Genomic DNA, 21,946 nt, shown 5'->3' on the forward strand with positions numbered 1-21,946 from the left:
AATTTTCTGATTTTCTTCCAGAAACCTACACAAAAATGACAGTGCCAATCTCTAAACTAGATATTTAACTTGATTTACTTCTGAAATTAACCATTTTTTAATGGTAAGTTAAAGTTACGGATTCTATTCTTAAATTTTATCAAAGAATTTAAAATCCTGTCTTTTGTTGCACTAGCAGTCTGTATGCCCTAGAACTTGATGGAGTTAAGAATGTTATAATTGTACGTTTTTAACTACGGATTTTCCTCAGAAGATTCCTGATTAAATACCTGGATAGAGTTTAGAAATATACTCTAACCTACTGACTTTCAAACTTTTTTGAGCTGAGGGCGAAGTACTTGTTTTAGGCAGATGCATATACAATACTCTATTACTTTCTTATAGCTAACAACACCTATTTTTATTAAATAGAGCTTATCTAATATTTACTTTGCTTGTTACTTAGGCTTACTATCAGACACTTCATAAAGGTCCGTTACAAACTTGAAACTTCTTGGATTCTAAGCTTTATATTATTCACTCGCAAGGACTTGTCTATGGAATCGTTAAAAAATGTATGCACTGTTCTTAATATGCTGCTACACCTGTGCACTTTGTAATAAGTGCTTTACTAACATACAGAGTGACACATGTTAGGCCTTTTTAACTGATGGTATAGACTACGCAAGACCTATCCACGTACAAGCATATTAAGGGTGCTATCAAAAATCACATAAATCTTACATTTGCTTATCTGTATGCACATCAACTAAAGCACTCCACCGGAAATTGATCTTTGATCTTACTTGTTTGCCTTTGGCTGTGGCCTTGACATAATTTGTTACGTGAAGGGGGTTACTACCAGATCATTTCGAGTGATAATGGTACTTACTTTTACGGTGCTGACAAGAAACTCCACTAGAAAATTACTAAGGCCTTAAATGTAAACTTACAAACAGGTTAATTTCTGGCTAATAATGAAGTCGAATGCTTATTTATATCTCCATCTGCACCTAACTTCGGTAGTCTGTTGAAAGCTACACTGAAAAAAAGTTGAAAGTGCTAGCTTCTCAAAACCGACATGTGCAGCGCTCCTAATGCGTTGGTGCAATTGCTCTCTTATTTTAGGTGGCCAAGCTCCCCAAAGTAGGAAAATAGCGGCACCAAGCATTAGGGAGATTTTTATAAAAAGAGATGAATAGATTAGTACAATATGAATGTTGCGGTTACAGCAGAGGAATCTACTAAAGGTGAATGCAAATGTTAATATACTTATTGTAAGAGGTACAGTCATGTGTATGAGTTACACTGGTCATTGTTTCCTCGATCAGATTTATGCATGCAGTATAACCTCAAAATTTAAAATGTGTCTTAATGGATATTGTTACCATACAGTCGTTGATGTGTGTTCTATTATTTAAGCTTATTTACATTCACATTTACATTTGCACTCACCTTTAGTAGTTTTCCCTGCTGTAACCACAAGATCCATTTTGTACTAATCTATTTATTTCTTTACATAAAAAAACTTCATTTATTACAGTATCAGGATGTCTTATTATAAGCTGGTTCGCAAGCCTACACCTACTGAGAGTATCAAGCTCTGAACGTGCTGCCGTCCCATATAATCAGACGGCAGATCTCCCTAACTCTTGGTGCTGCTATTTTCCTACTTTGGGGATCCTGGACACCCTAAATAAGAGAGCAACCACACCATTGCATTGGGAGCACTACACGTATCACTTTGGAGATGCTAGCCCTCCCAACTTTTTTTCAGTGTAGGGTGTGACCTGTAAAACACCATATTTGTCGTACCATAGAAGATACAACGCTTACAATCAAAGTATTGAGATCTTTGCTTTGCTAAATGAAGTCCAGCTTGAACTTGCGGCCTCTAACTTATTTAAGCTATTAATAAAATGATTCAATACCGGTTTTACTTTGTCATTTCTTAAGAAGGTTAAGAAGAAAAACTTAAAATGTATAATCTTGCCAAAAAAAATGTGTGTTATATTTGATCATATCAGAAGTGTACATAAACTTTTTCAGACTTCTCACCAGGGAAATTTTCGAGAAAGAAATTATTAATTATTATCAGTCCAACACGGTCTTTTATGAAAAACAAGGTTGGGTAGCCTTTTCGTTAAAAATTACGGTACATTATAAATGTGTTAAATTTAATACAACGTTTTTATAGGTACCGTATCACAAGAGAAAGATGCTTAAGGTAGTTCATCCACACAAGTGTCTCTCATTCTTTTCATGTGGCTCTCTGTATGAGAACATTCACAACCGAAAATCTAAACTTTGAGCACTACTGGCTATCACACAGGTTAAGATGTGTGCATGTGTACACTAACATAGTCTCATAAGAAGTACTGGAATGGTTTGGCAAGATTGTAAGTATGCGCGTATATTGAGTAATACTACTATCCTAAAGTAGACGTCTACAAGGTTATGTTTTTGTGATGCCAAAGGCAAAGATGCAATAATTGATCTTCTATCAGAACAGTCCTTTAATTGTTAGCCAAAAGTCACCAAAGACAAAAAAGTATTGAAAAAAATTATTGCAGCATTGTAAATGTGTTATTTATTAATAAATTTTCTATTTATAATTATTTGTCAATGTAGTATTCATTGTATATATCACAATAAAAATTGTATGTACCAAACAGAAAGTAAATTCGAGCTCGATAACATAGGTCACAGCTGCAGGGAAATTATCGACATAGTGGGCTGTGGCCACTCTCCTATTCTTTATTTCAGCTTATTATGTATTTCATACAAAATTAATTACTTTGCTTTATGATTACTCAAAAACGGTACGTCAGATTTGAAAATTCTTGGTTTTATTTTGATCGGCAAGACATTACCTTCTGAATTAATACTAGTTTTCAATATTCTGTAGATAGAATTTTTTTTAATCAGTAGGAGAGTTTGTTTACCTATGCTACACGTTCTAAAAAGGATACTTTTGAAGCAGTACAGTTATAAAACGGAACGTCAAAAATAAATAAAATTTTAGCTACGTATCAACTCAATCATTAGGTACCATTTAGGCATAAATTTCAATTTTTCTGTCGACATCGCGTTTTTGGATGAACTACCTTAACAAAAAAAATCACGACTCACCCGGCATTTTTCAAAAATATAACCAATTACATTCGTACATACGTTTAAGTTTGTAGAGTGCAAGAGGAGATGCACGGTAAAGGGGATACATCTGCGAGGGAAAGGGGGACTCCCCGTTCCTCGCCTCTCTAAGAGATACTCCCAAACCTTCTGAATTGTTGAGCTGCTTTTTTCAGTTTCAGGGCCAAACATTACGCGAAAACACCTATCTCCCACTGCCCACTTAAAACTGCTATCCCAGTGAGAAGGCCACTTCTAAAATTACTTCTGGGACTGATGGTGAACCAAGTACTTTCGCTCTCTACAACTGAGAATAAAATGTCGTCTTTCCGAAGCCATTCTGGAGGTTACGTTCCATATTTTAAGTGTTTTTTATTTTGAATAGTCTTCTGCGGTCTGTGTTTATTTAGCTATTTCGAACATTTTAATTTACACTGTTATTGAGTAGAACATTTTTACATACTCAAACTGTATGTTTTTTTTTTTAAAGACATAAGTACACCATACTTGAGCATTCATTATATTATTTTTCTTGTTATAATAGCTAAAAGAAAGTTTTTCAATTGATTTGATAAAAGAGATCAGATTATTGCCGAAGCATAGAATACGTTTCTTTCTTCACTTTTATATTGAGACTAAATTTTTATTCCGAATGTGGCCTTATAACTGAAGAAAAAAATTTTTTGATCCTTCGTTCATGGCTCACACATCTCTGACAGGATCAGTGGTATGTATGCGCATTCATACAGAATCCGTATGTTCGTAACTCTCAGTGTAGTATGCCCTATATACCTTAGCTCGTGCACCTTCGGCCCGAGTTACCTCAAGTAGATAGTACTAGTAGTAGATTCTTGCTCTACACGAAAAAGAGACTGGCACCACAGTGTGCCCCGCAGGAACACTGTCCCGCCCAAACACACTGAACGCAGTACGCCTGTTGCTTGAGTGCGCCACTCACCACTTCAGGGCTCACAGCGAGCCCTGACAAGGCGAGCTGACTGGCTCAGCTGACTGCCAAGTCTGCCACTACTATTATTAGTGGTGTATACATATATACATAGATCAGCTCCCGCTCACTTATTCAGAGATTACTGTGAGCCCTGAGCTTGGATGAGCAGCGATCCAATCGAAAGGGTGCGCTGTCTTCTTTCTCAATGGCAAGCCACTGTGCAAGTCTTTTTTCCGTATACGCATGCTATGCATGCCACCTGATCATCAGCTTACTCTTTCTTGCTACAATCGCTAAATGAATAATTACACACGACACAATGGATCAGTACTCGATGCAATCCGAGTATTCATTAAATTTCAACCTTTTTTTCTAGTTTAGTTTTATTTTTTTCCCTACGCCTGTTTTTCGACATCGTTTGCATCTTAAAAAGAAATTGCAAACAGTTAGTATAGATAAAAATATGTTACAAAAGTATTCAGTGATAAAAATCAACGATAGTTCTTAGGTTCATGACCTAATTTTTTAAGAAGTAAGAAAATTAATTATTTTATCAATAAATATTAGCATACCTCCTGTAAGGTATTGATGTGGTGCGCTAGGTTTCTCTTTATTTTAAGTTTTTATTATTGAAAAGAAAATTATTTACAAAAAAATAAGACTCAATTTTTTTTCGGTCGCACATTTGTGCTTCCTTTTTTATTATTAAAAAAGTCCAATGTCAATATTCTAAGTCACAAACTTTTATTTTAAAAGCTCTTGGAGTAACTTCGGAATAAATTTAACGAAGGAACTTTTTTGCATATATTTTTAACACAGAGTAAGTAGAAAAAATTACTAAGTTATATGTAATAGTATATGTTATTGAAATAATAAATTTTAAAGGTAAAAATTAAAGTATAAAACTTAAACTGCTTAGCTCATAACCTAATTCCAAATTGAGAGAGCATCTGAGTTCAAATCATAATTTCATATAATTTCAGAAGACTGAAAAAGTTTTTTTTAATGTCTTTTTAATATTAATGCTTGCAACATAATCACAAGCAGCTTCAAAAACCACAATGCAGATGATCTGATAATTTAGAATGTAAAAAATGAGCAACAAAGAAAAGAAAACATTTGTTTAAAAAAAATATTTAAAAAAAATATTGTTAAATTTCTGCAAGTTATAAATGATGTGATAATACAGAACCTTCTTTTACAATATATTAACTTGTTATTAATTTGTAACTTCTATTAAAATAAATACTGTTATTAAACTTTTTAACAACTAGATAGTGTAACACATAGTTGTCCAGAGCCAAAAAAAATTTATATTTAAAAAGTATAGTTTTACAGATTTAAAACTTGGATGTCAGTATTTGTTAATAGTTATTTGATAAGCTGAATTAAATATTTATCATATTCTATACAAAACAGAAGGTAACAATGTTAAGTAACCTGTGTTTAATATTTTTCTATTAAATGAAAACCATGTCTGCTATTGAGCAGTGCTAATATCTGCCTTTAAAGTTCTACCTAAGTAATTTTGTAGTTTCTAAGTGTATATTTATGTGATCTTATAATTGAGACGTAACTAAATTGACCCAAACATATAATAAAAAGTAAAAGGCGGAAAAAGCGTCATTTATCAATAAATAAAATGTCTAATAATAAACAAAATTTAACGAAAATCGTCGTAGTGTGAAGTGTGTACAAACAAATTAAATTTTACAGACGAAGTAAATCTAATATATTATGTGTTAGGATCCTTCCCTTCAGACAAAATCTTTGGAACTACTCATACTGCACTCTGTATCACATTGACACTTTTCTGCAGAAGATAATTCAGATTAATTTGATAACACACTAAGAAGGCTCCATGCTCTACTCGCAAATAAGCTGCTTATGGCTAAAATTGAGCTTCTCTTAAACAAATCCACTTATCAAGAAGTCGAACCTTTTAAATTTAACACATCAATTTCTAATAATTCACGCTGAGCAATGTCAACCAAAGAAAAAAATATTTTGGATAAGTTGTTAGTAATAAAAGTTTAAACTCACGGGCGATCTTCGCATCGGTCAAAATAATATAACCCAAGTATAAAATAAATCTAACTCTCTTTAAGTCACTCCAAAAACCTTCCCGTTCCCTCTCGTGATTATAGACTATTTTTTACGCTCAATTGATCCAACTCATCGCCTTGATACCCCTGGATAAATAAACTTTTCTGAAATTCGCTTGTATTAGCTATTTAATCATTCGATACAAAAATTAAGCTATAGTCGCAAGATAAAAGTAATTTGTATCGGTATAGCCCTAGTGAACTTAAAATTAAAGAGTTGACCTAAGATGTGGCTTAGCATTTGGAGTGAAAAATCAAGATGACCACAACGTTTGGAGTACCCTAAAAGCACAAAAAAATACAATTTAAAACTTGCTAGAGTTCTCCATGAAAATTAAGAAGTGATATAGGTAATCTTGCATTTTTATCCCCAGATTAAGTTAAATTTGACACTAATTTTTAATTAGCAACAATTATAAAATCGCCAGTGATAAAGCGATTCTGGATTGTTGGGTACTGTAGATTTATGTTGAACTCCAAAAGTAAAGAAAACTTAAAAAATAAATATTTAAAAAGTACTTATTTCTAATGACGAATGATTTAATAATTTTTAATTATATATAAAAATGCTGTTTGGACTTAGATACCAATAATAATAAATCTAGTGCACTACTTATCAGCCTATGAAATATTTTGAGTTATAAATTAAACCTAATGCAAAGAAAATTATACTGAATCTCTTAAAAAATGCCATGAGAAATGTATCTTAAAAAAACGGGGTTCTTTGAATATCACATGCTAAAGAAGCAAGAACTTCAAGAATAATCCAAATATGTTTGAACTGATAGAAAGAGTAAGAGTTTGTAAATAAGAATGTAAAGGGGTTAGAAGATATCCATGTTTATAAACCTGTTTGTTGATGTTGTTTGCTCTTGCTTGTCCAGATAGTGTACAGTTGTAATACTGGCCATAAGGGCTTAGTTTTCTGGTAAGTACACAGATGTAATGCTTATTAGAAATAAAATCGCTTCATTAATTGTACATATCTATCATGCCATTAGCTATTTTGTATTTTTTAAATAGTTTTTAAAGGTACGTTTGGTAAAAAAACAGGAACATATATTTAACATGTGTGTAATAACTTTACAAACATGCTTTAACTTTTTTGTAAATATTTCCCTTTGTTTTTAAACAGAAATATCCAAGACACTGAAATTTGAGGTAATGTTTTTACGAAACTCAACACCTCTTAATGAAAGTGCTGCAAAGTTTATCCCTTTTGGACGGACGTAAAAATTGATGTTTTTAGTCCATCTTGCTTTTTTTAAAGATATGGCGCATTTTTCGTATTTAGAGGTTTTGTGCATACATAACAATAACAAACTGTTTTTGTTCTTTTGTTACTCTGTACTAAAAATAATTTCTTTTTTTCTAAACAAGTCCCTCTTTATTCTATAAAGCTACATTATAAACTAAGGTTATGTTTTAACATAATTTTATGCCTCTGTTTTTGTATGCCATATTGTTTTTTTCCTTTCTAGAAAACTGATAAGGATCATAATTTTTTATCTATCTTGCTTTTTTTTAACGTATGGAAAGTGTATTCATATTTAGGGGTTACGTTACGTTATAAAAACCCATTAAATCAGTGTTGGCTGTCTAAATCAACCTACTACGCATACAAATTTTTTTGGGTGAAGTAATTTATTTAAATAAATACACTAATGATCGTAGGTATGTATAATGTACAAAATGTCTTAAAGCTGAATTTAGACGTATATCATAGCAAGGTATTGTATGTCGTCTGCTCAAACTTGTATGTACTGTGACCATGCTTTTTAATAAATAACAACTCAAACATCTTCTAAGCAATTTTGTTTTTTTTATATTACAGTATGATTCTTTGGGAGAAGTTATTTCAGTTGTGTACTGTTACACAAACTATCCAATGACATTAATTTTGTGTAACTGTACACAACTGGAATAACTTAACTATATACATATCATATAGAAGAAGATATGATTTTTTTAGAGTTACTATATCACCTTCGATATTATATTAATATAGTTAAGTAAATATTTCTAGTTTATAATTAGTGGATGAGATGGTAAGCCTTCATTGTTATTTTTCAGAATTTTCACTGTATAATTTGAATATTTTGTTGGTCAATAGACAATTTAGATGGTTTGCTAACTTTCTAGACTGTTGATCCACATACTCAGTTGTCTTAATATTTATTATGCATGTATTTCAAGTTCTAAACTATTTATGTCGAAACCTTTTTTATCATCTTATATCATTTCACATTCAATAGCAAATCATACATTTACTTTCAACTTTTCATAACCTTTAAGGTATTCTTAGTGATATTTAAAAAACCGTTCTTCATTAACTTTCCGAAATTTCTGACTAATTCATGTTTAAAGTTTATATTTGATGCAGTCCTTCTTTAATTTGCAAAAACAATTTTCACGTCTTTCCAACTAAGAGATACATTTTTATCAGAATTACTTTTTTCTAATTCCAGAATTTTGTTTGTTTTTACATAATATTATCTTGATTCCTGTACCTTAAACTATTTTAATGATGTTTTGTTCATTTTTAATCAAATCTTAAAGGTAGAGCACAGTTGACTGAGACTATTAGTTTTAGTAAGAAGTACGTTCTCTATCTATTATCTTTTTAACCAGCGTCTTATCTTTTGTTTCTGAAATATGTGTATTAAAATAGTATGCGAATACCAAATTTTCTTAGCTGTATCTTAGGAGTGAAAGACCTGAACTGTTAAAATAGGAGATTTTTGCATAGTGGTGGAACACTTCAAGCAATGCGTGTAGATTAAAAAATGACTCACTTAATTAATAAAGAAAAAAAAATGCTTTCTTCTATTGAGATCGATGGGTAAGGCTTGCTTTTTATTTATTTTGACAGTGTACTAACACTGACAGTGCGCAGTGAAATAGCTCATGTGAAGGTTCACAGAGGTACTTGCACGAAAAAAATGCACTGACCAGGATTCGAGCCACAGTTCCCCGTATACTATTCCACAACTTAGCCGTCTGAGAAACCACGTGCTTAACAACAATATACATACATATAATGTAAATTTTAGGTTGTTTCTAAAGTCTGCATTTCAGTTCTTAACTTATCAAATAAATCAAAATTTGAAACACACACTTAGAAAAGTAGTGTTCGAAAAAGTGTTACAACTCTCATAAAAACTACTATGTTTCATAGGAAAGCTGAGATGTACTCGTCATATTATAAAAATTACTATGCTTTATAAAAACACCAGATTATATTTAAATTAGCTATTTTGACGTAGTAATTTTTTCTTTTATTCAGAAAGAATTTTGATATTCAAGTAAGAGAAGAGAAATGTATTATATGTATGTAAAGAGTGGGAATAAAGTACATGTGAGAACGTGTACTATTTATTATTTACAAACAAAGTTAATAAATCAAAGGGTTTTATATAGACCAAGGTGTCAATAACGGATAATTAGTCGATTTAAAATTAATTGTCAGCACGTATTAATTTTTAATACTGATAAACAAAATAACATGTTTCTCTTAATATTTACATTTGTCAAACCTCTTATTTGAAACTCAATAGGCATATATACCTATGGGCATATTACGAAAATACTTTCGAACACAGTAATTCTTACTATACTGAATAGCAATCCAGTAGAACGATAAATTTTAGTACGTCACATAGCAAATTCTACTTTAGATTGTGGTACGTTTTAAAATGATTACAATAAAACTTACTATGTTGTGTAGCAAAAACTCTACTATCACGATTCTTACTATGTTAGACTGAGTAATTTTAATTATGCCGTGAAATAGTTTTTGGAGGGCTACTGCATGATTAAAATTACTTAGAATATAATAAAAATTATTTTAAACGTCATAATTTTGCGTCATCAGGTGAGTACAGCTCAGCTTTCCTAACAATATAGTAATCTTTAGTACAGTTATAATAATTTTTTTAACACTACTTTTCTAAGTGCAAATTACCACTCTACTTAAAGCGTCCTTAACACGTCAACGTTCTTTTTTAGGCCCACTAGATTTTCAGTTGTGTTATTCAATTAAATTTTAAATAATAGTACTTTGTTGGCCATAATTAAAGTACCGTCTAAAAAAACATTTCTTTGTAAAATCATTTTACTGTTGAGTACCAGGTACCTTTAAAAAGAATCACTTTTTTCTGATCTGGAAAAGTAATTAGTTTCGAAATAATCCGATCAAGTACAGTGCAAATATGTATATTAGATTTTATCCTATCTGTTAATATAAAGTTAGACACCTTAAAATATCATGTATAGATTTTTGCAATATTTAAAGTCTGCCTGCTGTATGTATTAAATTTCTTAGGTTAGATAGGTGATAATTTATCGTTTTTATTATATCGTGTATCGAGCATCTAAGAATAGAAATTTTCTCTGATAAGCGTATATTAAAATTAACTAACATTAAAATTTTTTAAATGTCAAGATCTTCGTCAGCAAAACAGTCTTCTTGTTAAAAGCCATGTATAAAACGATTAACGATTAAAGTCCTGGAGTAGGTAAACTTGGCCAGGTCTGGCTTAAACGTAAAGGGGCGACTACGTGAAGCGCATACCGAATAGGTGGCTTTTTTTTCTTTGTTTTTTTACAGAAAAATAAAAGTATCCATAAAAATACTCATCATTTCGTTTGTGGACGCTGCTCACAATAAAAAATGGATGGCACGTACTTTGTGTCGTCTGCCATTCCAAGATTTTTTTTTTAAAAAAGTCATATTTTGCTTTGTATGGGAATCAGGCTCCTAACCACTCCCGTTTGACGAGCTATGTGGCAAAAAGTCTCCCAGAACCAGTAACCAGAGTATTGAGGAGATATTCTACAACCGTTGCATACTAAGCGTTCTTCTAAATGTTGTTTTGGAAAGAATGAAAATAATTTGTCTTTCTTTCTCACTTAAACATTACTTTTTCTTTAAAAATTTGTGGTGAGCGATCTACTACCAACATCTACTCACATACTAAATAGAGTGGACTGTACTAAATGAAAAGAAGTCTTATAATTTTTCTATATATATTTGACTCATAAGATTTGTCTGTATAAACAGCATGTACTTTTCTTTCTCTACTAAATACATATGATGAGACCCCTATGACAGTTCGGACACATGCTGTAGATACATTGAGAATCAGATATACTAATTATAAATAGATGAATTGTTTGGACTTTTTTGATCTTACAGAGTGAAACAAGAACTTTATATGAAGTAAAAACGAGAAAAATAAAAAATAAAGCTAGATGTAAGAACAGCTAACATAAGGAGCAACAACTTATCCAATCTATGGTGTGAGTAAATGTACGGTTCCGCGGTAGCTCAAGTTGTAGAGCAACTGTCTAATAAACAGAAAGTTGTGCGTTCAATCCGCACTTAATGAGAATATTTTTCTCGTATTCACTTAATATTTAATTTTGTTTCAACCTATAAAATCAACGAAGTACAAACAATTTATTTATTTAAGTTCATGATACATGATAAAAGTTTAATTGATGTAAGTAAAAAGCCGCTGTAATAAATATATTTATTTCTAACTTTAAAAGAAAATGTTTGATTAAAAAAATTAGTAAATTACTCAATGATGAATTATTTTTCCATTAATATCTTTTCTCATCAATCCAAATTAATTAATAAACAGTCAAATCAAACTTACACTTAAAATATGTAATGAATCACACCATAAAAAGAAGGAATCGGATTTCTAGTATTGGGACCGCTACTAATAGAGTGAGTAAGGTACTTAGCTCGTTTGTAAGACATCGAGGGTTCGAATCTCTCTGTAAACTGTTTTTCTTTTTTTTTTTTTTTTTAGAATTGGTGTAAAGAAATAAAATTTAAAACTGTGTAATATGGTGGCGTTGTGTGATGTACCAGGGAGCAGAAGTACATCAAGTGGGTGGGGAGAAGAGTAAAAAATCAAGCAAAATCTACTTTTGTTACATTTTTTCGCAGTCACCAATCTGAAATCGTTTATTTATTCTGTAAAGCAGAACGCACCTATTAAAGTAAGACTTTTAAAACTTATGTATGCGTTTTGCAAAAAAATTTTAGTGCACTGTCAAAATAAATAAAAAGCAAGCCTTACCCATCAATCTCAATGGAAGAAAGCATTTTCTTTTTTCTTTATTAATTAAGTGAGTCATTTTTTAATCCACACGCATTGCTTGAAGTGTTCCACCACTATGCAAAAATCTCCTATTTTAACAGTTCAGGTCTTTCACTCCTAAAATACAGCTAAGAAAATTTGGTATTCGCATACTATTTTAATACACATATTTCAGAAACAAAAGATAAGACGCTGGTTAAAAAGATAATAGATAGAGAACGTACTTCTTACTAAAACTAATAGTCTCAAGTTTGGGCAGATGACATACAATACCTTGCTATGATATACGTCTAAGTTAAGCTTTAAGACATTTTGTACATTATACATACATACGATCATTAGTGTAATTATTTAAATGAATTACTTTTCCCAAAAAAATTTGTATACGTAGTAGGATGATTTAGACAGCCAACACTGATTTAATGGGTTTTTAAAACGTAACGTAACCCCTAAATATGAATACACTTTTCATACGTTAAAAAAAAGCAAGATAGATAAAAAATTATGATCCTTATCAGTTTTCTAGAAAGGAAAAAAACAATATGGCATACAAAAACAAAGGCATAAAATTATGTTAAAACATAATCTCAGTTTATAATGTAGCTTTATAGAATAAAGAGGGACTTGTTTAGAAAAAAAGAAATTGTTTTTAGTACAGAGTAACAAAAGAACAGAAACAGTTTGTTGTAGTCATGTATGCACAAAACCTCTAAATACAGAAAAATACGCCATATCTTCAAAAAAAGCAAGATGGACTAAAAACAACAATTTTTACGTCTGTCCAAAAGGGATAAACTTTGCAGCACTTAAATTGAGAGGTGTTGAGTTTCGTAAAAAAATTACCTCAAATTTCAGTGTCTTGGATATTTCTGTTTAACAACAAAGGGAAAGATTTACAAAAAAGTTATAGCATGTTTGTGAAATCATTACACACATGTTAAATATATGTTCCATTTCTTTTCCCAAACGTACCCTTAAAAACTATTTAAAAAATACAAAATAGCTAATGGCATGATACATATGTACAATTGATGAAGCAATTTTATTTCTAATGATCATTATGTCTGTGTACTTACCAGAAAACTAAGCCCTTATGGCCAGTATTAGAATTATACACTATCTGGACAAGCAAGAGCAAACAACATCAACAAACAGGTTTATAAGCATGCATATCTTCTAAGCCCTTTACATTCTTATTCACAAACTCCTAATCTCTATATCAATTCATACATATTTAGATTCTTTTAAAGTTCTTGCTTCTTCAGTATGTGATATTCAAAGAACCTCGTTTTTTTATTTTACATTTCTCATGGCATGTTGTACGAGATTCAATATAATTATTTTTGCATAAGGTTCAATTTATAATTCAATAAAATTTCATAGGCTGATAAGTAGTGCACTAGATTTATTATTATTGGTATCTAAGTCCAAACAGTATTTTCATAAATAATTGAAAATTATTAAATCATTTTTTTTTAGAAATTAGTACTTTTTTATTATTTATTTTTAAAGTTTACTTTACTTTTGGAGTTCAACATAAATCTACAGTACCCTACAATTCGGAATCACTTTATTACTGGCGATTTCATAATTGTTGCTAATTAAAATTTAGTGTTAAATGTAACCTAATCTGGGGATAAAAATGCAAGATTACCTATATTACTTTTTAATTTTCACGGAGAACTCTAGCAAGTTTTAAAATGCATTTTTTTGTGCTTTTAGGGTACTCCAAACGTTGTGGTCATCTTGATTTCTCACTTCAAATGCTAAGCCACATCTTAGGTCAAATTGTCAATTTTAAGTGCACTTGGACAACACTGATATACAATATGTTTATTTTGTGACCATAGTTTTATCTTGTACCTAAAGATTAAGTAGCTTATATAAGCGAATTTCATCAAATTTTTTAGAATAAAATAACTTTACAGTAACATTAAATGATACCTTATATCGAAGAAGTTTTTTATTGCTGCGGATCGATCAAAAACTGGTTTTTAAGGTAATTCAGATCTTACAGTAAAAGATTAAGAGTACTAACAAGTAAAGGGAATTTGAATACACCTTGTAAGTTTATGTTGACACCTCCAAAAGCAAGATGTTCAAAGAGTTCCTATCCTTAGTAGTTGCGTATGGGCAAATTTTTTTTAATTCACAAATTTTTATCGTCACTTAGTTATTTCTTACCTTACATCGTATTTTATACTAAATTTATTACTTTTTGAAATGTATACCAAAAATACAAAAATTATACTGTGAAATTAGTATAGATATACGTGTCGAAAGAAAGAAATGATTCTCCACCTTAGTTTAACATGAAAGATTACCAAATTGTGATTAACAAAAGTAGCCAGCCAGTTCACCGCTATTGAGATTGGAGAAACTAAAAGACTTGATACTGAAAGTTTTAACAAGTATGAATATAAATTCGCCAAATTTATTTAAATCTTCTGAGTTTAAGCGTAGTCTAATTTTTTTTTTTTTTTTTTTTTTTTTTTACTAGGTCACACTTGAGGTGATATCTTTTCACCTGAAGAAATTATTAGATAAGTAGCAAAAAGTGATTCCTGAACATTTAGTTCTATAGCTTGATTTAACACTTAAAAAAAAATAAAAATTGTTGAAATAAGTCATTTTAAATGAGTTAACAATTGTTTAGTCGCGATCTTTTTGAAAAATCGGCAGCAAAAACAAAAAAACTATCGTGTAAAGGGGTTTAAGAATAAAAAACAAGCACTATTTGCATAGGGACAAGAAAAGAGAAAAACGATTCAGTAAAAATGAAATGCAGATGCAGAGCTTGTTAAATTGAACTGATAGCAGAAGCAATTGGTGGAAATCACTAGTTTCTGACTTTTAGATGACAATAAAAAGCTCTCACGATCACATGATATTGATTAAAAAACGAAGAAAAAACTTGCCGCACAATATAAACAGAAATAAATAAACACGTTGACATTGCTTCTGTGAAAAGTGGAAATAAAAACAAGGCAAACCAATGATTAAACACTACCTGTGAAGATGTGCGCATGCCTTGGTGTTGTTAGTTTATTCCTCAGTATTGCAAAAACAAAATGTTTTTATCACTGCACATAACATATATTTATTTCTTATGATAAAAAGACTCATGTAGATGGAGAGTTGTGCAATGTCTGTCCATGTTAATTTGAATTTTTCTCATTTTTCTGATACTGATGGCTAAGCACATGATACTGATATTGTAAAAGATATGTGGAGTTAAGTAAATGTTTTGAACATTTTAGCAAAACAGTATGTTTTACAGAATCATCTTAAAGAAATAGTTATATAATAATAATGGAGTGTCATGTATAATTCTTGGCTTTATAATTTAACTTCCTTGATAATTGTCTTCGAGGTAAGACGCAACTACTTGTGTCAAAGAGTCTGTGCAAAATAAATAAAGGGAGCAAAGTTAAAAGTAAAACCTGTACTATTTGACTTGTTTAAAAGCGCCAATTTAGCGCCATTGTTTAATGTGAAACAGTATCATGCGACAATAACGCATACTAAAACCTATCATATGAGTATTACCTCGAATAGTTAAATGCTTTTCGGAAGTTTCATCATTCGTTAAAGTTTGTGTAATAGAACTAAGTTGTTACTTTTAAAACTACGTAGTAATGTAGCAAATTATGAGTTTTCAATCGATGACCAAACAGTATTGAGTGTATTTTGCAATTAAATTCTAATACATTTCTAAGAAACTGTTTTGTTAAAAAAAAACCGATTTTAGTTAACTTGGCTTTTACGATTCAAAAAAAAAATATGCAAGGAGAGACTTTTTATGAAATTGGTCTTGACAAGGGCTTTCGGTAATTTAGCAAGAGCTTATACCTCATCCACAGCTTGACAACAGTGCCTTTTTACGACTTATTATTTCTTTAGCTTATTTTGTGTGAAATAATGGAAACAGGCCAGCTAAATCATGATATTTAAGGAATAACACTTTAGCCTAAATTTATCAGAATCCAGTAAAAAATGAAGCTTAATAGTTTCAGTATACGATTATTAAAGTGAGACATCTTACTCTATCTAAAGAAAATAAGTATTGAAATACATCCTAAATAACATCTTTACGTACATCTTTAAAGAACGTGACCTTAATTTTGACATTCACAAGGATAAAAAATTTTTAAAAATACCAAGATATTGAAAATAACCTAAACATAAGTTAAATAATTATTGTTTTATTATTTAGTGAGAAAAATTTTAAGGTATGTTGTAGTTAATTTTGTACAATGCCAACATCAAATAGAAGTAAGATATTAAGTTTTTTGGGTGCAAGAAGAGGTACATAGTAAAGGGGTCTAAGCAGCGTGGGCAGAAGAAAATCCCCTTTCTGGACCTCTTTAAATGATTCTCCTGAACCTCCTTAAGTTTGTTTAGTACTTTTGAGGGAGCAAGACTCCCAAAGTCAGGCATGAGCCTGCACATGTATACGTTAAGGTAGGCTTAACCTACAAGCAAAATAATTTTTAAGGTTTTTGCACTTAGCGTATACTTACATACCTTACAATTATATAACCAGGAAGTAATGTATCAGCTAGATACAGTGGACTTTTAATAGATACAAAGAAATTAAGGGCAAGCTAGCGTGGCGTTAAAATGAACGTTCGAAGACAACCTGCTGGACTCTTCAACAGGTCAAGGAAAATCTTATGTTGTTAGATTAGAAAAGACGGGCAGCAAATAAGGAGCAAAAAAATACTTGCCTGCACGTTGTCATCCAATAGATGTCTACTTCGTCAGTGTATCGAGTCTTTTGGCTGGTGTATCTTTGTTACCTAGTGAATGTCAGGCCTACTAATATGGAAATAGAACTTCTGCAGTAGCTAAATAATATAAATTAATAGTATTTACGATGCTGTATTTGTTCATCAATAAATTATTACGAAAAGGTCAAAATGCAAGGAAACTGTTTAGCTCAAACAAAAATTTAAAATTCATTATTTAGAACAGAGAATTACAATGTGCCTAATAATCACAAGTTACACATTTATTGCTTGAAAGTCGTTTGTACAAGTAATAAGCTCTAACTGGTAAATTCAATTCAGCTGAATCAAAATTATAGCATCAAAGAAGGAAAGCCCTTTTTTGTTAAGGAAAAGAGATCCACTGCAAGAAAATAATTTTTTTTTAATTTGAAATTGTTGATCTTCGAAACGAATAAATAGTCACCTAGTTTCTAATATAAAAAATTCTGAAAATTGTTAAAAAGGGATTATTTCTGTTAAAATCTTATGACTAAAAAAAATGAAGAATACACTTTACCAAATAAGAGTTCAGTTATGAAGAGTGAATGATATGAAAAATTGTAAAGAACATAATAGAGAGTTTTCAAGAATAAGTTTCTTCCAAATAACATCTTCTTGACTCTTACCTTGGCTTGTCACTTAACAATTTTAGAGATCTCAGAGAAGCGTTATCTAAACAATTGTATTAGAATTTTCAAGGGATGAAGAGATTTTATCAAGGAAAATATAATTATTAACCTTAACTAGACATAAAAAAAATATACATACTAAACTAGACGTATAAAACCTAAGGGGAATTTTATACGTAGCTCTTTTGAGAATAAAACTATACACAAACAGGCACAAAATAAAATAGAATGTTTATAAATGCTGTAATATAGTGAGTCCTACTCACCTGGCTGTAAACAGCCGGGCACAATATATAAAGTTATATTACCAAGAAAATAAAGGGATAACGTAGGTAGTAACCGGCATTACATCCATTATTAATAGGCACTATTATTTTCTTATATGAGTGCCACTCACATTATTATATCATAAGAAATAAAAATTATAGGGTTACATACAACGATGCTATCTGACTCTGTATAAATTGACCAGGTTAACCTTCAGTCCTGTGGCTGTTGGTCAGGCAATCGATCATCTGGGCATCACATCAGGGATGCAACATAAGAAAGTAGGCCTACCATGTTAATGTAGCCGTGCAAATTAGTTGTGGTAGTTGAGTGGAGAACCTGGAGATCTGATGGGCCAATAGTTAGCACCTGGACGTAGTAGTCCTATATGGTGATCGAATACGGACCGATACAGAAGCCACATACGTCTACAGATAGGTGTTTCTTACTCTCCTGTAGTTGCTCTATGTTGTACGCACTCTACCGACTTTTACAGACGCAAGCGCGCACAAAGGACACTATTCTTTGAGAAATTTGTCATGACAGCAAGCAGAAAAAATTAAGAGTGCTTCCTTTGCCAGCTCCCTTATCCCTGTTTTCCCAGTGCCCTAACTACACGTGCATTAGTACGTATCTATAATAGCTGCAGCGCACGGTCAAGTATTAGCTATACTGTCAATAGTAGAAATGGGTGTGAATGTATACGTATAAGATAAAGTAGGGCTCGTAGGCATTGTAGTGCCTTTATTTTGACCTGCAAGAATAGAGATAATATAATAAAGGGAGCGAACTGTATACTCTTATGTAAGTGGTAGCGTACGGCTCGTAGACAAAGAAAGAAAATTGTTCTGGTCTTTTATCTCTGTTTGCTCTGTGTACTGATTAGCTGTTGCTTTACCCTGTATATATGGTTGTAGTTTGTATACACAGAAATGATTAGTTAGAAAGATGTAAGCAGGGTTGCGGTGCAAAAGACGTCTGATTTATTTTAAGAGAAATAAGAAGCGTTATGTATTATTCTAACATAAATTCTAGCTTAACAAAAAAGATTAAGAACAAAACATTGGGTAAGTTTTACTAATACAATGAATAATATGTCTTGGAATACATTTGATGAACTATATATGGCAATATAAACGTAAAGGAAAGAAATTTTTGTATTCAAATATTTACACAATACTGAAGTATAAGTGCAAAGTAAACGCATGATGAGATATATTCACCTTTAAATAGGATTATTTTTGTGTGATGCGTTTGGATGCAGTTTTTCACATCACGAAATGTTTTACTTTCATGTTTTATCTTTTTATTAACATAATTTTGCACTATGAGGTTCATAAGTTGCTGATGATGATCATTTAAAGGTTCCTGCTCATAATAGTAATTATTTTTTTGAATAATTGTTCTTGGTAAAATTTGGAGGGTTTCTGTGACAAGAATAAAATTGATATTTGGTTTGAAAAGTACCTCCTTGTGCTACCGCAAAATTTTCCCTGTACAGACATATCGTGAAAATGTCGTCAGAACCAAACTGCAAGTTACCCATATTTTTAAGTATTGTCAACTTTTACTTTTAAGACAAATTATTCTCTATTATTTAAAAATGTGTAGCACAATGAATTTTTTTCTTTACATTGAGTAGACTGTAGCTCCAGCCGAAGGCCCGATTACGTCGTACAACTACTTCGATGTCATCCAGGCGTCTTGATGTGCCTAATCATGATTCAGCCAATTAAAGTTTGTATGTAGGAAAGTTCCAACCAGAAACCATGAAGTAAAATTAAATTTTGCATTTTTTTTTCTGATGACGATTTAACAGAAGCACTGGCTCTTGTTTCTGTCTAGAAAAATTCTCTTCAGTTTTAGGGATAAATATTTTGTCAGTACTATCAGATACTAATGACGTCTGATATTTTTAAGTACAATTACCTGACGTAAGAACTGTAACAGTAGTGTTGTTCAATAGTCAGATTATTGCAAAAACCGTTTATTCTCCTTATTAATGCGAATAGCATTTCGACATGATCTTGTAACAGCTTTTAGAATAAAAGATAAAAAATGTAATTCTTACTAAAGAGTTCTTCACACAAATCCATCCCATAAATATATGTTGTCCATTTGGTTCTGATCATTAGAACAAAAACCTCTAATCTTTTGATGTATTCTATCCAACCATTAATTTTCGATTGTAGTTCTAATAAATTCTCTATTGTAACGGCCTTACATCCCAGCGTTTCACAAAAAATATTCATAGTATGAAGAATGTCAAAAATATCATTAAATAATTTGCAAAACTGTGTGGTTGGCGAGGCTCCAAGAAAATTTGAATTTTGTCAATCTTTTCCAAGATGTTGCAATGCTAAGGACTTAAAACTTGTGCTGCCAAGAACACCTTAATTTTCTTGTTCTAGAATTCAATATGTCTATATTTAATTATACATGCACAGTGCATTTCCTCAGAATATTGAAAGTCATTTAATTTTTTTACGTAATGCCATTAGATGTATTTTTATAAATTCTTGGACTCTTTGCAGTAAAACCATTTTGGAGTAGTTTAAGCAGGTAGCAGGGGTAAAAAAAACATAAACGTTGTCACAAGTAGTAGGGTGTAAAAAAATGGCCTTAAAATTTGATTGTTAGAGTAATTAAATAAAGCTCCTAATACTTTGCATGAACTCTGATTTGAGTCATTACCACCAAAAGTTACACTAACAACTTCAATAAAATACTTATCAAGTTCTACTTACATGTTTTGTAAAAGAATACATTATTATACATTTTTCTGAACCTGATAATGAGTTGGTAGGATAGTACACCATTAGCATTTTAAAATGTTCATTAATGTCTACAAGCATAAATACCAAAGCTTTACTGGCTCAGATTTCTGTTTTTTACCGACTTCCTCCAATTGACCACCTAAATCTACCAAGCTCCTCCATTTCCGCCTATTTTTACAAAATAAATCCACGTGTTGATGTATATTTCATTAAAGGTTATATTAGAGATGAGCTGTTGGCCATTATCTGAGTTGTCGTTGACCCATTATTGAAATAAAATCGACTACTCCGTGACGTATTCCAGGGGTATAGTTTTTGAAGCAGTTCTAACTGTTCAATGTCTGAACGTAGAGTAAACATTCTATAAAACAACCTCTTACCATCTTGTATGCTTCAGGAAAATGAGAATGCAAATTTCTTGTAAAGTTTTTTAGATTGATGGGAAAAGTAGCTGTGAGATGATTATTTTTCATTCCAGTTATCAACTCCTTTACATGACCAGGTAAGCTCTAGTACAACAAAAAAAGAAAGATAATATATAGTAAAAGATTAGCTCATCAAAATTTGAATGACTTATTTAAAATTTTTCATGAGATTTTAAACATTTTTGAAAAATTCTTACAAAGCAAATAACATATTGCTGACCAGGTATATACATTTATAAAAATGACATTTTACAGAATCAGTTCCTAAAAATGCGTAGAAATGTATTGAAAAAGCAGTAAACATGAATACATAAATTATTTGACAATCGGTCTATACTCTAAGTACCAGATAACTTGTTATTGAAAATTATCCAGACAGTAGTTCATCAAAAAATTAAAAAAAATTTAAAACAAAAATTAACATAAGCTCATGCATTAATATCGGAAATAATATGTAAAAAATCACTTCACATGCAAAAATTATGTAACTTATTTCACAATTAATACATTGACGTATTTCCTTTAAAAAAAAATGTTACTAAAAAAGTATTAATGTTAAACCTCTAAGTACTCTGCTGCAGCGTGTGTCTTTTCTTCTTTTAAAATCATAGCTATTTCCAGAAAGTTGTTTATTTCTTTCTGGAATCTAATTTTCTGTTGACGAACTGCCTCATTCCTTAAGTTACTGCATGTTTTGAGCCTTAGAAATCGTTGCCAAGCTTCATGAGATTTAAGCTCCTCTACTAATTTTTTTTTTTATAAAGCCATCCATAAAATCTATTCTACTTTATCCTT

The 21,946-nt window shown here is 31.0% G+C and overlaps 1 protein-coding gene across 1 annotated transcript in view; it reads right to left on the reverse strand.

The window, feature by feature from the left end:
• Positions 1-21,946, reverse strand: part of LOC106640732 (solute carrier family 35 member F3) — a 516,306-nt gene that overhangs the window by 22,848 nt on the left and 471,512 nt on the right. The window lies entirely within an intron of this gene.

This window comes from Copidosoma floridanum, unplaced genomic scaffold (genome assembly GCF_036245765.1).
Source record: "Copidosoma floridanum isolate Cflo_tuat_1 unplaced genomic scaffold, Cflo_Japanese_pri ptg000016l, whole genome shotgun sequence".
In the NCBI taxonomy this organism is placed as follows: domain Eukaryota; kingdom Metazoa; phylum Arthropoda; class Insecta; order Hymenoptera; family Encyrtidae; genus Copidosoma; species Copidosoma floridanum.